The sequence below is a fragment of the Callorhinus ursinus genome, unplaced genomic scaffold (assembly GCF_003265705.2).
Source record: "Callorhinus ursinus isolate GAN/ISIS: 27379988/994484 unplaced genomic scaffold, GSC_fseal_2.0 scaffold67, whole genome shotgun sequence".
NCBI lineage: Eukaryota > Metazoa > Chordata > Mammalia > Carnivora > Otariidae > Callorhinus > Callorhinus ursinus.
Window position 1 is genome coordinate 5,886,606 of NW_027397129.1, and position 12,221 is coordinate 5,898,826.

At 35.4% G+C, this 12,221-nt stretch overlaps 1 pseudogene; it reads right to left on the minus strand.

Annotated features, from left to right (window-relative positions):
- Positions 1-9,696: 9,696 nt before the first annotated feature.
- Positions 9,697-11,596, minus strand: LOC112821138 (trafficking protein particle complex subunit 10-like; annotated as a pseudogene).
- Between the last annotated feature and the right edge of the window lie 625 nt (positions 11,597-12,221).

The window sequence follows — 12,221 nt, forward strand, 5'->3', positions numbered from 1 at the left end:
GAGGAAGAAGAAATAGAAAATCTGAACAGACACATAACCAGCAAAGAAATTGAATCAGTATTCAAAAATCTCCCAACAAACCAAGAGTCCAGGGCCAGATGCCTTCCCAAGGAAATTCTACCAAACATTTAAAGAAGAGTTAATACATATTCTTCTCAAACTGTTACAAAAAATAGAAATGGAAGGAAAACTTCCAAATTCATTCTATGAGGCCAGCATTACCTTGATTCCAAAACCAGACAAAGATGCCACTAAAAAGGAGAATTACAAAGCAATAACCCTGATGAACATGGTTGTAAAAATTCTCAACACGATACTAGCAAATTGAATTCAACAGTATATTAATAGCATTATTCAGCACAAACAAGTGGGATTTATTCTTGGGTTGCAGGGGTGGTTCATACCTGTAAATCAATCAACGTGATACATCACATCAATAGGAGAAAGAATAAGAACCATATGATCCTCTCAATAGATGCAGAAAAAGCATTTGACAAAATACAGCATCCTTTCTTGATAAAATCCCTCAACAAAATAGGGATAGAAGGAACATACCTCAACATCATAAAGGCTATATGAAAGAGCTACAGCTAATATCCTCAATGAGGAAAAAATTAGAGCTTTTCCCCCTAAGGTCAGGAACACCACAGGGATGTCCACTCTCACCACTGGTGTTCAACATAGTACTGGAAGTCCTAGCCTCAGCAATCAGAAAACAAAAAGAAATAAAAGGAAGAAACAAGTTGAACTTTCACTCTTCACACATAATGTGATACTCTATGTAATAGAAGACCCAAAGACCCCACCAAAAAACTGCTAGAACTGATAAAGGAATTCAGCAAAGTAATGGGATATGAAATCAATGCAACAGAAGTCTTGTTGCATTTCTATATACCAATAATTTAGCAACAGAAAGAGAAATCAAAGAATTGACCTATTTACAATTGCAGCAAAAACCATAAGGATAAACCTAACCAAACAGGTAAAAGATCTGTACTCTGAGAACTATAGAACACTTATGAAAGAAATTGAGGAAGATACAAAGAAATGGAAAAACATTCCATGCTCATGGATTGGAAGAACAAATATTGTTCAAATGTCTATACTTCCCAAAGCAATGTACACATTTATGCAATCCCTATCAAAATACAACCAGCATTTTTCACAGAGCTAGAACAAACAATTCTAAAATTTTCAGGGAACCAGAAAAGAGCCCGAATAAGCATAGTAAACTTGAAATAGAAAAGTAAAGCCAGAGGCATCACAATTCCGGACTTCAAACTGTATTACAAAGTTATAATCATCAAGACAGTATGGTACTGGCACAAAAATTGACACATAGATAATGGAACAGAATAGAGAACCCAGAAATGGACACACAACTATAAGGTCAATTAAACTTCGACAAAGCAGGAAATAATATCCAATGGAAAAAAAAGACAGTCTTTTCAACAAATGGTGTTGGGAAAATTGGACAGCCACATGCAGAAGAATAAAGCTGGACCAATTTCTTACACAGTACACAAAAATAAATTCAAAATGGATGAAAGATCTAAATGTGGGACAGGAATCCATCAAAATCCTAGAGGAGAACACAGGCAGCAACCTCCTTGACCTCAGCTGTAGCAACTTCTTACTAGACTAGAGACTAGACATGACTCTGGAGGCAAGGGGAACAAAAGCAAAAATGAACTATTGGGACTTCACCAAGATAAAATCTTCTGCACAGCAAAGGAAAAAATCAACAAGACTAAAACCCACAGAATGGGAGAAGATATTTGCAAATGACATATCAGATAAAGGGCTAGTATCCAAAATCTATAAAGAACTTATCAAACTCAACCCCCCAAAATAAAAAATCCAGTTATGAAATGGGCAGAAGATGTGAACAGACATTTCTCCAAATAAGACATACAAATGGCCAACAGACACATAAAAAGATGCTCAACATCACTCAGCATCAGGGGAATCAAAAAAAACAATGAAATACCACCTCACACCAGTCAGAATGGCTAAAATTAACAACTCAGGAAACAACAGATATTGGCAAGGATGCAGAGTAAGGAGAACCCTCTTACACTGTTGGTGGGAATGCAAACTGGTGCAGCCACTCTGGAAAACAGTATGGAAATTCCTCAAAAATTTAAAAATGGAGCTACCCTACAACCTAGCAATTGCAACATAGTGATTTGAAGGAGCACATGCACCCCAGTGTTTATAGCAGCAGTGTCCACAATAGCCAAAAGATGGAAAGAGCCCACGTGTCCATCAACTGATGAATGGATAAAGAAGTGGTTTATATATACAATGGAATGTTACTCAGCCATCAAAAAGAATGAAATCTTGCCATTTGCAATAATGTGGATAGAACTAGAAGGTATTATGCTAAGCAAAATAAGTCAGTCAGATAAAGACAAATACCATAGGATTTCATTCATGTGTGGAATTTAAGAAACAAAACAGATGAACGTAGGGGAAAATAAGGAAAAATAACAAAATAAAGACAAAGGGGGAGGAAAACCATAAGAGACTCTTAAATACAGGGAACAAACTGAGGGTTGCCGGAGGGAAGATGAGTAGAGGATTGAGGTAACTGGGTGATGGGCATTAAGGAGGGCACTTGATGTAATGAGCACTGGGTGTTATATGCAACTGATGAATCATTACATTCTACCCCTAGAACTACTACTTCACTATATGTGAACTAACTTGAACTTAAATAAAATCTTGAATGAAAACAAAAAAAAATAAAAAATAATGAAAAATAAAAAATAAAAAGTATAAATCTCTATGGTAAAGTTAAATATATAGAAAAATACATAATAAGGCAATAATGTTATGGTAATACATAAGTCACTTTTAGCCTTAGCATAAAAATTAAGAGTCAAAATTATTAAGAATAACTATAACCACAAAAATATCTTAGTGGATACATATCAGAAAGAGTAAATTCTGACGTCAATAACAATGTGGAGGGGGAAAGAAAAAAACTAAGTTTTTGTATAATATTGGAGTTTGGTTATTATCAGCTTAAAATTGACTGTTATAATTACAAAATCCATTATCTACATGTTATGGTACCCACAAAAAAACTACAGTAAATACAAAAATGTGAAAAGAACCAAAGTATACCACTATAAAAATATTATCAAATAACAAAGAAAGGCAGCAAGAAAGAGGAACAAAAGAACTATAAAACAGACAGAATACAATTAATAAAATGACAATAATAAACCCTCACCTATCAATATTTACTTTGAATGTAAATGGATTAATTTCACCAATCAAAAGATATGAGTGGCTATATGGAAACTCTAGGCTTAAACAACACTATAGACCTAATGGACCTAATAGACATATATGGAACATTCTACCCAACAACAGCAGTATACACACTTTTCTCAAGCACACACAGAATATTTTGTAGGGTAGATTACATACTAGGCCACAAAAGAAGTCAAGAATTTTATTTTTTATTTTTTTATTAACATAGAGTGTATTATTTGTTTCAGGGGTCATGTCTGTGATTCATCAGTCTTACACAATTCACAGTGTTCACCACAGCACATACCCTCCCCAACGTCCATCACCCAGCCACTCCATCCCTCCCACCCCCCTCCACTCCAGCAACCCTCAGTTTGTTTCCTGAGATTAAGAGTCTCTTATGGTTTGTCTAACAAGTCAACAATTTTAAGTCAGTAAAATCACTCCAAGTATCTTTCTAGCCACAATAGAATGAAACTGAAGTCAATAACTAAAGGAAAACAGAAAAAAATCATAAATATGGGAAATTTAACAACAAACACTTGAATAAAAGTTGCATCAAAAATAAATCAAAAAAGGAAATCAAAAAATATCTTGGGATAAACAAAAATGAAAACACAGTATACCAAAATCTGTAGAGTACAACAAAAGCAGTTTTAAGAGGGAAATTTATAGAAATTAGTTTTTTTTCTGGGACAATTAAGCTTTATTTTTCATATATATATATATATATATATATATTTAAAGGAAATTTGCAAATTTACACATGACCTAATAAAACCACATATATATACACTCACATGCACACACAGATACACATACACACCCCAAAGCTCTAGCCTTACATAAAAAAAAATGGTGAAAAGCTGAAAGATTTTCCTATAAGATCACTCTCACTATTTTTACTCAACACAGTATTGGAAGTTCTAGCCAGAGCAATTAGGCAAGGAAAAGAAATAAAAGGCAACCAAATTAGAAAGGAAGTAGTAGAACTATCACTATTTACAGATGACATAATATTATATATAGAAAACCCTAAAGATCCAACCAAAAAACTGTTAGAACTAATACATGAATTCAGTAAAGTTGCAGGATATAAAATCAATATACAATTTTTTTTTGCATTTCTCTATACTAATAAACTATAACAAAGAGAAATTAAGAAAACCATCCCATTTACAATTGTATCAAAAAGAATAAAATACCTAGGAATAAATTTAATCCAGGTAATGAAAGACTTGTATACTCAAAACTATAAAGACACTGATGAAAGAAATTGAATATGACACAAGCAAATGAAAAGATATACCATGCTCATGGACTGGGAGAATTAATATTGTTAAAATAGCCATACTACCCAAAGCAGTCTACAGACGCAATGCAATTTCTATCAAAATTCCAGTGTCATTTTTCACAAAAGTAGAACAATCCTAAAATTTGCATAGAACCACAAAAGTCCCCAAATAGCCAAAGTAATCTTAAGAAAGAAGAAAAAGGTGAAGGCATCATCCTCCTTGATTTCAGACTATATTACAAAGCTATAGTAATCAAAACAGTATGGTATTGGCATAAAAAGCAGACATATAAATCAATGGAACAGAATGGAGAACCAGAAATAAACCCACAAATGTATGGTTAATTAATTTATGACAAAGGACCCAAGAATATATAGTGGAGGAAGGACAGTATCTCCAATAAACAGTGTTGGGAAAACTGGACAGCCACATGCAAAAAGAATGAAAATGGGCCACTTCCTTACATCATACATAAAAATTAATGAAAATAGATTAAAGACTTAAAAGAACCTGAAACTATAAAACTCCTAGAAAACATAGTTGGTAAGAGTTTTGGTGTCTGTCTTAGAAATGATTTTTTAGATCTAACTCCAAAAACAAAGGTAACAAAAGCAAAAATAAGCAAGCGGTGTTACATCAAACTAAGCAAAGAAAATTATCAACAAAGTGAAAAGGCAAAAAATGGGCAAAGATTTGAATAGATGTTTCTAAAAGAAAACATACAAATGGCAAACCCGTACATGAAAAGATGCTTAATATTACTAATCATCAGGGAAATGCAAATCAAAACCACAATGGGTTATCATCTCATACCCTTTAGGATGACTATTGTCAAAAATAAAATAAAATGATAAAATAAAATAAAATAGATAACAAGTGTTGACAATGATGTGGAGAAAAGGGGACCCTTCTATACTGTTGGTAAGAAGTAAATTGATGCAGCCACTATGAAAAACAATATGGTGGCTCCTCAAAAATTAAAATAAAACTACCATACAATCCAGCAATCTTAATTTGGGATATATATTCCAAAGTAATTGAAAGCAGGATCTCGAAAAGATATTTGCACTCCACTGTCTATTGCAGCATTATCTACATTAGTCAAGAGGTAAAAACAACCCACATGTCCACTGACAAATGAATGGATAAGGAAAATGTGGTATATACATACAATGGACTATTATTCTACCTTAAAAAAGAAGTAAACCATGACATTTGCAATAACACAGATGAACCTAGAGCACATTATGCTAAATGAAATAAGCCAGACACAGAAGGACAAATACTACATAACACTTTTATAATAAATCTTAAATATTCAAACTCATAGAAACAGAAAGTAGAATGGTGGTTGAATGGGACTAAGGCAGGGAGAAATAGGAGGTAATAGCAAAGAGTATAAATTTTGCTATATAAGATAAATAAGTTCTAGAGATCTACTTTACATCTTAGAGACAATAGTTAACAATAGGGTATTGTATTTTTAATTTTCTTATGAAGGTAGACTTTATGTTAAGTATTCTTATCACAAAAATAAATAAGTATAAAAATTTCTGCTTTGCAAAATACACTGTCAAAAGAATGAGAAGAAATCCACAGCCCTTAAGCGAAATAAGTCAATCAGAGAAAGACATGGATCATATGATCTCACTGATATGAGGAATTCCTAATCTCAGGAAACAAACTGAGGGTTGCTGGAGTGGTGGCAGAGGGAGGGATGGGGTGGTTGCGTGATAGACATTGGGAAGGGTATGTGCTATGGTGAGCGCTGTGAATTGTGTAAGACTGTTGAATCACAGACCTGTACCTCTGAAACAAATAATACATTATATGTTAAAAAAAAAGATGGATAGTAGGAAGGGAAAAATGAAGGGGGGAAATTGGAAGTAGAGATGAACCATGAGAGATATGGACTCTGAGAAATAAACTGAGGGTTCTAGAGGTGGGGGGATGGGTTAGCCTGGTGATGGGTATTAAAGAGGGCACATTCTGCGTGGAGCACTGGGTGTTATGCACAAACAATGAATCATGGAACACTACATCAAAAACTAATGATGTAATGTATGGTGATTAACATAACAATAAAAAATTTTTAAAAAACTAATGATGTAATGTATGGTGATTAACATAACATAATAAAATTTTAAAAAGAAAGAAAAGAAAAGCCACAGCCTTGGGGGAAATATTTGCAAAAAACACATCTGATAAGGAACTATTAATCCAAAATATAAAGAGAATTCTCAAAATTCAACAGTAAGAAAATAAACAATTAAAAATGGGCCAAAGGCCTTAACAGACACCTCATCAAACATGTTATACAGATGACAAATAAGCATATGAAAAGATGATCACGTCATATATCATCAAGGAAATGCAAATTTAAACAGCAATAAGATACCACTACATACCTATTAAATGGTTAAAACCGGAACACTGACACCACCAAATGATGGTGAGAATGTGGAGCAATAGGAACATAGGAACCCTCATTCACTGCTGGTGGGAATGCAAAATGGTACAGCCACTTTGGGAGACAGTTTGTCTTTTTCTCACAAAACTAAACATACTCTTACCATACAACCCAATAATTGTTCCCTTTGCTATTTACTCAAAGGAGTTGAAAACTTTTGACTACAAAAACTTGCACATGAATGTTTATAGCAGATTTATTCATAATCTCCAAACTTGGAAGCAACTCAGATGTCCTTCAGTAGGTGAACAGATAAATAAATTGTGGTACATCCAGACAATGGAATATTATTCAGTGCTGAAAAGAAATGAGCAATCAAGCCATGAAAAGACATGGAAGACCCCTATTGCATATTATTAAGTGAAAGAAGCCAATGTAAAAAAAAAAAAAGGCTACCTACTATATGATTCCAGTTATATGATATTCTATAAAAGGCAAAACTATGAAGAGAGTAAAAAGATCAGTTTTTTCCAGGGGTTGTGGGAGACAGAGGGTGAGGGAATAAGTGGAACACAGAGGAGTTCTAGGGCATTGAAAATACTCTATATGATACTATAATAACAGATGCATGTCATTATACATTTGTTCAAACCCATAAAATGTACATCAAGACTGAATTCTGATGTAAACTATGGAATCTGAGTGATCATGACCTATCAATGTAGGTTAATCAATTGTAACAGATACATCACTCTGGTGACAGATGCTGATAATGAGGGAGGCTATGCATGTGTAGAGGTAGAAGATATATGGGAAATCTCTACAATTTTCTCTTAATTTTGTCATAAAACTAAAACTCCTCTGAAAAAAAATTGTCTTATCAATAAATAAATAAATAAATAAATAAATAAAGGGGGTAGGAGGAAACTTTTGGATGATATGGATATGTTTATGGTATAGATTGTGCTGATGGTTTCATGGTTGTATGCTTATCTCCAAACTTATCAAGTTGTATACATTACAAATATATGCAGCTTTTTGTATATCAATCACACCTCAGTCAAGTGCTTTAAGAAATGTTTCATGGTATTTCATTGTATCAATATACCATATTTTGTTTAGTCCTCTACCAATGGAAATTTAGGTTTTGCCCCATCATTTCCTATTACAAACACTTCCACAATGACTAACATAGCATATGTCTCATTTTACAAATGTCATAGTTTATTTGTACAATAAGTTCATAGAAAAGTTATTGCTATGCTAAAGGATATATACACTGTGATTTTGATGGATTGTCTTCCATAAGTATTGAATCAATTACATTCCACCAATAAGTAAGATTGTCTCTTTCTCCACAGGCATACTAACAGAATGCTAACAAACTTTTTTTTTAATATCTGCCAAAGAGGTGAAAATGGTCTCTCATTGCAATTCTATAATTATGACTGAGTTCATTATCTTTTCCTATGTTTAAGAGCCTTTTCAATAAAATGTCTATCCATATTCTTTTCATGTTTTTCAATTGATTTTTTTGATATTTTCTAATCCAACTGTGGAAACTCTGTATATTAGGAAGAGTAACCTATCATGGATATAAATTGTAAGTAAATTTTTGAGTTTGTCACATATCTTTTAATTTTTGTTTTAGTGGTTTTGCTATGAATTTTTTGTTTCATCTAATAAAATTACTTTTTTAATTATAGATTTCAAGTTAGCATTTCAAACACACATTTGAGAAAATGTAAACATCTTTTCCCTTATAATTTATATCCCTTTCCAGGGCTTTGAAATAGCAATTACACTTCCGGCTGGGGTTTCTTCTCTTTGATAGGCTGATTTTATCCAATACATGAGAATTATGTAAGTTCTGAGTTTTTTCTCTGGAACCAAACTCCAAAACTGGAGCTAGACTGGCAACATTTGCAGTATTTGTGCACATTGTCTCTCAGTCAGTCATAAAAGAGCACCCCTCTCTCATGGATATAGCAGGTACTTTAAATCACTGCAGGTACTTTACATCACTGACCTGGGTGAGACTTTCAATCCTCACAAGAGGCAACTGATATAAACTAAAGAAAATGTTATATATTTAAGAATCTAGATTCCTCCCCCAAAAAAAGAATCTGGATTCCAATTTATGCCACTGTATATAGATTCTTTATTTCCTCATAATTCTTTAATTAAATAAAATTGTAATACTATATATCATATATGTTATATATACCACTTAAATATATATGCCACCTACATATATAATGGAAGTACATTACATTAATTTAATTAAATAAAACACAAAGATCGATAAGGATTAAGGGTAGCAAGTTGAAAATCTCTCCATCTAGTTTTCAGAAGAAATTGAAAAAAAAACTGATGACTTTTTTTTCACTGAAGCAGAGTTGCTTTAATCAAGGGGTGACGTCCTCTATGAGGGGGACCTCACTGAACCTTTGGTGGTGGGGTCTCAGCCTACCCCCCACATGCCCTGAGGCCACTCAGGAAGGAGGGAGCAGCTGAACAGCAAATCCTGGCAGAGGCCAAGGAATGGAAATAGGGGAACCCAAGTCAAGGGGCAGGGGCAGGGCACTGACAGGTGGAAGTGAAGCTGAACAGGGCAGGAACAGCTGTGCACACACAGTTCTACAATGGGGACTAGCTGAGGTGGCTGTGCATCAGGCAGAGTGACACCCAGAGGGCGGAGGGTAGAGGTAGATGGGGCGGAAGCACTCAGGAGATGAGGCGACCATGAAGCTGGTGCAGCTGCTCCTGGGTCAGCACCAGCCGGTGTCGCTGTCCAAGGCCAGCTGTGCACGAGAAGGTCACTTTGACAGATTCTACATTTTTCATTCTAAAAATTTATTACACTTCATATTAATCCCATACATAACAAGCCTTTTACTACATGTGTGAAATGTTTGAAACTCAAAGAAAAGTTCAAAATCAATTACATGTAAAACTCTGCAGTATCCTTCCCAGTGAAATTAGCAGACAGGATCTTCCCAATGCTAGTGTGCATTTTGACAGCATGGGACAGATCTAAGTAGTGTTTTTCAAAAGCTTCTACTGATGAAAATGCTTCTTTGAGACTCTGAGCTGTGTTGGCTGTTTCAGTTTGCTCAGCTCCCAAACCTGCCAAAAGATCAACTACCCTGTTGAGGTCCTCGGAGTTAGGTCCTTTTTCTGACACAAGTCCACACAGATAGACGAAGGACTTCAGCTTTTCTGTAGCATAGCTACATAAACCTAAAGTATGGGCAGTGTTTGAGTCTATCTCCGCCCAGTCACAACAACCTTCTATCCTCTGCAGTACCTCCAAGACAGCAGTCCAGAGCACCAGGTGGAACAGACTTCTAAGAGCATCAGTTCCTGCACACAATTTTGCAGCAGCTCTAGGGCATGCTGAGCCACCTCCCACAGCCTCTACAGGAACAGGAGCAAGGTGTACTGGTGAGAAAACAGGTAAATGCACAGATCTAACAGGGTGGCTTCTTGCCTCTATATCAATTCACACCTCTCCATGTCTATGGGCTTTTGGAGGATCAATCCATTCCAGCTTTTCACTGGCTGGCAGAAAAAAGTCAGCCAGTTGGCATCATCCCCAGAGCCAAAGCTGACAACATACTGAGAAAACAGGGCATCCAGTTCATTATATTGTACCAGGGCATTTTCAAATTGCTGCAGCATATCAAATACAAAGGCAAGTTCCTCCTGAACCATGAAATACTCACAAAAGCTCCAGCCTGGCTCAGTCCTCTTCTCCCTCAAGGTTCTCAGTTCATCCTCAAACTTGCCTATGTTTTTGGTAAAAGACATAAGAAGCAATGTCCCGAGTTCGGTAAGGAAGATATTCTAAGGATTCCTGAGTTCAAGAAGAGTCCTTTAAGGGGTTGGAGAGCATGACACACCTGTCACTCTGTTTATTACAAAAATCATTTCTTATTTTGTCCACAATAGGAGTTCAGGGAATGATGTTGGTTTTGCTTTTTATTTCCCCCCCTTGGCATCATTTTCTTTTTTTAATTTTATTTTATTTTAATTCGATTAGCCAACATTTAGTACATCTCCAGTTTTTGACGTAGTGTTCAGTGATTCATCAGCTGCATACAACACCCAGTGCTCATCATATCACGTTCCCTCCTTAATACCCATCACCCAATTACCCCCTCCTACCTCCCTTTCTGCAATCCTGTTTGTTTCCTGGAGTCGAGTCTCTCATGGTTTGTCTCTCTCTCTGATTTCCTCCCATTCAGTTTTCAACCACCACTATTAGCCAGTCCACAGAGCTATGACCTTTCAGAACATTCTGCTACTTGGTAAGGTCATCTTTTACTATAGCTTTATACACCAGTATCATAGCATTCCATCCAATAAATATGAAAAAAGGGGAAAGTAAATGGAACTTAGTTTCCTTCTTTGAGCAACAGTTCCTCTTTGAATTGAACAAAGTTAGATTCTAGGTGAATCATCTTTGGAGCCTGGCCATAGTACCTTCTCCATTCCATCTGTTCTCTTGGAAGCTGCTAGGAAAACACTGAATAAATAGAGGTAAATCAATTCTGATCTCCAGCACAGGTAACAATGGGCTTGTGTAGGTCACCAGCAGCAGCGGCTCCTCAGGGGTATCCATGGACCATCACTGGCCTCCAGGCCAGCCTAAACCTGAGCAGCACCACAACAGGGATACCCATCAGGCTGTGTGAGGCAGTTCCTAAGCCAGCTGCCCTATATGGCCACCTGGCCCCACCACTTCCCGCCATGATTTTTTAAAATTATTTTTAAGAAGTCAATATTACCAATATTGTATTCTATGGCTTTGTATTTTGCATTATAGTTAGAAATGTCTTTGTCACACTTTGGTTATAAAAAATCCTTTTTTATGGTACAAATAATTTTAAGGGCTTTATTTCTGTGTTGGGGGTGAAAGGGGTTGGAATAGGAATTATAGAGATGCCTCCAAAATAAATATCTGATCTTAAGAAACAAATATAAAGCAAAAACAGAAGACCAACTCTATTCAATAAATACACAAATGGAATGTTTTAGAGCTGAACACTCACTAGGAAGAACAGAAAATACTTTATGGTCATAGCCTATATTATGGACCAAGAGATGATCCTTTGAAACCAAAAGAGATGTAAGATAAGTTGTATAGATAAAAAAGAGAGCTATTTTAGTAGCCTTTTCAACAACCAGGACCTTCAGAAAGTGTAGTAGGGCTGTGTGGAGAGAATAACATGACTCCAGAAGGCAAT